Source organism: Euprymna scolopes, chromosome 5, assembly GCF_053919585.1.
Source record: "Euprymna scolopes isolate OS-2025 chromosome 5, ASM5391958v1, whole genome shotgun sequence".
In the NCBI taxonomy this organism is placed as follows: Eukaryota; Metazoa; Mollusca; class Cephalopoda; order Sepiida; family Sepiolidae; genus Euprymna; species Euprymna scolopes.
Window position 1 is genome coordinate 98,096,168 of NC_136486.1, and position 4,910 is coordinate 98,101,077.

General features: G+C 33.5%; 1 pseudogene; it reads right to left on the bottom strand.

Moving 5' to 3' along the window:
* Positions 1-218: 218 nt before the first annotated feature.
* Positions 219-336, bottom strand: LOC145277123 (5S ribosomal RNA; annotated as a pseudogene).
* Positions 337-4,910: the final 4,574 nt, after the last annotated feature.

The following is a 4,910-nucleotide window of genomic DNA, read 5'->3' on the forward strand; positions in this document are numbered from 1 at the left end:
CTTTTTGTTAACTATACCACGTTATCCGTCTCAATTACTGATGTCTCCATTCAATCTCAAGAGACAATGGACACTCCTATAATAGTAGCTGTGCATGTAACTGTGAGGCAAGGGTTGCACAATCTCTAACCATGCCTCTCCTGGATCGGCACTGCTTGGGTCCAGTGGCAAGGAGAAGCCCAAAACTGACTAGAAACAATGCCAAGATAAGCGGAGAACACATACAGCACCTGGAATTTCCAAATGGTCACCCATTTTAGTACTGACCAGACTCAACGTTACTTAACTTTGGTGATCTGATGGGAACTGGCATGTCAACGTAATTATGCTGTATATATCTTGCTTATTATTAGCCTCCAAAACTACAGCAGTATCTGAACAGATATTACACTTTTTCCTTAGGAAAAGCATGAAGGCAATCAATCTGTCATGCTTAAGTTTTAAATATTATTTTCGTTGGGCTGTCATGCTAATCTTTGAAAGAGCATCAATGTAGGTCTGTCAGGTTTACATGTGAAATGCCCTATGACAGTCTTAGTGATACTTTAGTTTATAATAACCCTTTTATCGCTAAACGCACCCCTCCATAATCACGACGTGTACTTTTGTAACATGCTTTTGCTAATACACATTTTGTTAACAATTGTGTTTTGTTATGCACATTATTTGAACAAATTTGGATAATTTTTAAATGATTATTCCAATTAGTTGTTAACTCAATAAAATTAAACTTTAAGTTTCCTGACAAAACTTATACAAACTTATTTTCATATAGTTTTTTTTTTTCACAATAGAACTATGTTTACGAGTGTTAAAAATTAAAGTGAAAAACAGGTAAACACATGAAAATTCCCTGCTTAATTCAAATCTTATTCAAATTATTGTCGTTTTGTTTAGAAAGTTTATATTTATTTCAGTTTGTAAACTGTTGCATTGAAACTTGAAACTTGTAAGATCAGGTGCGTTCAAATAAATGTATTCTTTTTCAGTTTGACTCATGTTCTCATTATATAACTTTGTTTTGTGTATATGTGTGTGTGTGTTTATGTGTGTGTTTGTGTTCATGTTTGTGTTTGTGTGTGTTTATGTGTGTGTGTTTGTGTTCATCTTTGTGTGTGCATGTGTGTGTTTACGTGTGTGTGTGTATGTGTATGTGTGTATGAAAATAACAGATCCTCATATAGCATTAAAATAAGGTCATAATGCTTACGTGATTCTTTGTTATAAGACAACTTCCTATTCCAATAGCTTCTTTTTAAGAACTACAGACTTGTGGAAATCTCTTCCTAATGACGGCTTTCCTTCTACGTATAGCCTTAATCTTTTCAAGACTAAGGTCAATAGGCATCTCTTGTCTTTGTTATCTTTGTAAGATAGTTATCTTTCAGTCCTTATAGCATCTTACATCAAGTGGCTTACTGCCTTTTCTAGAGTGACTTGCCCCCACCTACAAAATTTTTTTTTATAAATACCAAGAATAGTTAAAGAATGGATATGTCGAAATTCCCTGATAGGATCACCTCAGGCAATTGGCAACAAACCAACTTCCATTGCCTGGAAAAGTGCACCTCATACCTCCAAATAATACCTCCTCCTAACAAAAAAAAACAATGGTCTGATGGTTCAAGTCAACCCATAGGTTACAGTATGATGCTAAGGCAGTTCATTTAAAATCTTATATATAATGATAATAAATTGTGGTTTTATCAGGCAGTATATAAACAGGGTCTATATAATTGATGTGCATGTGTGTATGTATGTGTATGCTTGTGTGTGACGTATTGATTATATATATATATATATATATATATATATACATATATATATATATATGTCATCCACATACAGTACTGTTTCGCTGTATCACAGCTCATCAGTGTGGCTAGATAGACAATTACCTCAAGCCAGGATCGAAACCTGACTGCCCGTATAAGTCAACGCGTTGAACCATTATGCTAATCAGCAGCTGCTGTTCGGGTAGTGAATTAACGAGGTTTTGAAATCATCTGAATACCTAAGCTCGATTTGTTTACACAAAGAGCATCGCTTAATACGCTAATGGTATATCGTGTATCAGTTCCCATTATGCTCAACTCAAGATAAGGCGTATATATATATATATATATATATATATATATAATTTGAGGTTGCTATTTTTTTAACATTTTTGGGAACTATTTTAACATAAATAATTTTATCCTAAAAAATACCATTCGCCTTGATAACATTATTTCTGTTTCTATTTTTTACAAATATTAATAACGATCATCATAACAATTGTCCAGCTAACTTGGCATTGCCTGAACTAACTATCTAACAATATTTTTTAAAAATAAATATGTTTCTGTTTAAAGCACAATTGAAGCATGATACTTGACTTTTGCATTTTAAATTTTTATTCAAGTCATTAGATATAAAAAATAATTTTATAAAATCAACAGTAGGTTCTCTACAGTGCAATGCAGGCTACAATGTATTATGAACTAAGTCACTGCATGGAGGCATGTGAAGCTTCCTTCCAATGCACTGTGATGGGTCCCCAACTAGAGCAGGCAATCAATTGACTTGATTTAAAAATAGGCGATTTCACCGATTTCGATGATAACAAAAATATGGGTGTGTGAAACATTCATTGATTATCATTCAATCCTGGGCAACGTAGGGTCTTCCAGCTATTATATATTTAATACACATGATAATCACTATTAATGTCTTATGTATGACATGAAAAGAAACTGAAATCTTAAGATCTATATAATTCCAGTAATGATAGAAGCACCCGGACTTATAAAAAAGAATTTCAAAAACTGCCTAACAAATATACCTGATGAACCAAGTGCAAGAGAGATTCAAGCAATTCCACTTAAAGGGAGGGTTAGGATCTTGAAGAGATCTCTCGGATGGAATGTATGTGATAGCAGCTAAATCTGGTAAGATGCCCCATCCCCAGCTAGAACAAAATGATAAGTTGGGGAAAAAAAAATGAACAGATCATTATGAATTTTGAGAATATATATTCAAAGTAACATACATTTCTTTTTTACAAGGGAACCATCACTTATCAAGGCCCAAAGGCCACTCGAGATACATAGTAACATGGTCACAGTTTTTCGTAACCTACCATTTAGGGGATGTACCCATTCAAACTGACACCCACCGCCTAAAAAAAAATTTAAAATAAGTTTAAATACCAAAAATTTAATGGGGAAAATAATAGTTTCTCTACATCAAATTTTGAGTTCTATTAAGTAATCCCTTTTTTTTAAAAAAAAGATCAGAGTATGCCTATGAGTATCAATTAGATGTGCTTGACAAAATCCTAGAATATTGAACTTTTCGTTATGAATTATGGAATATTTATTCTAGCCAACAGGGTGAGTAATGTGATAAAATTATTTACTTTTTATACATTTTATCATTGGGAGAGGTAAGGTCCCATCAAAACCGTACCATAGCCCCCCCCCCCAAAAAAAAATACAAAATAAAAAACGAAAAACATGTTTAAATTTAAAACTAATGCTATATTTATTGCTTATACCTATCTTGGGACGGGTATTCTTCTAGTATTTTGATTAAAAGTAATAAAGCTATATAGGAAGTAAATCTATATATCTATATGTGTATGTGTGCGAGGACAGTTCTCAACCTATATACTCAACAAATTTTATATTTACAGACTTGAATTGGTATGTAGGGTATTCAAACATGTGAAAAACTTTTTAATCGGTTTTCATTTGGAAAAAAGGGCTGCTAAGGGGTCAAATTTGAAAAATTAGTATGTGCAGGTCATTATATTTTTATCTGTTTATCAACTGTTTCACAAATGCGCATGTGTGAATGGCTCACATGACAGAGTCCTTATGTTAAAATATTGCGTAAAGTTGGCCTAATGGTTATCATACTTCACTCACTGTCTTTAGGTGTTGGTTTCGATCTCAGCTTGAGGATTTTTTTTTTATTACCTTTGTTACAAGAAGTGAACATAAAAAAACATAATAACTTGCATGCACGTGTCTCAGTTTCTGTATGAATTAAAATATCATATTTATGCATATTTTATGATCGGGCAACGCCGGGCGGCCTGCTAGCAAAATGATAAATTTAAAATCTATTTTCTTTAACTAACAATTTCCACTGGCCCTGCTAATATATATTAACAGTTACAGCTTCCATTTTAATTTTATTTTTCAGGTCACTGGATTCTGTGTCAAATGTGATATTGACTTGCATAGGACAAAGCACACCCCAGACGCCCACACACAGCCATCATTCATCACTGGCCAAAGTGAATTACGAATGCTGATAACTTATGTAACAAAATAAATTCTGGAGTATAAAAGGTTGTATACTTTAATGGTACCGCTGTCGTCTTTATAACTCTTCAATTTTTGGAGTTAAAAAATAGGAGGCTTTACTTTTGGAATGATCCTCGTAAAACGTTTTATTTTCTTGTAGTTAATACTTTGAGATAAAGAACTTGCAGAGAAGTCATTCCTTTCCAAGTTGCCCTCCAAGAGTGTCTTTGACTGGTCTCTGTGTCATCATCATCATTTTCGGTTTAATGTCCATTTTATATGCTGACATGTGTTGGACGGCTTTTATGAACTGATTTTCGCACTAACCTATCTCTGACCAGGTGACTCTTTCCTCTTTTTTTCTACTTTATTCTTATCATGTCCTCCCAGGTTTTCCTTCGCTCCCCACTTCCTGTGAACTGATCCTGCTACCTCAACTGTTCTACATCTGCTAAACAAAGAATTTTCATTCATTCTTTCAACATGACCAAACCAACGAAGTCTCCTGTTCTGCACACATCTCTCTATACTGTCTACATTTAATACAACATATTGTAGTGATTTCAGAAGTATATATAAAAAAAATATATCACTTGGGTGCCATTAACTTGAATC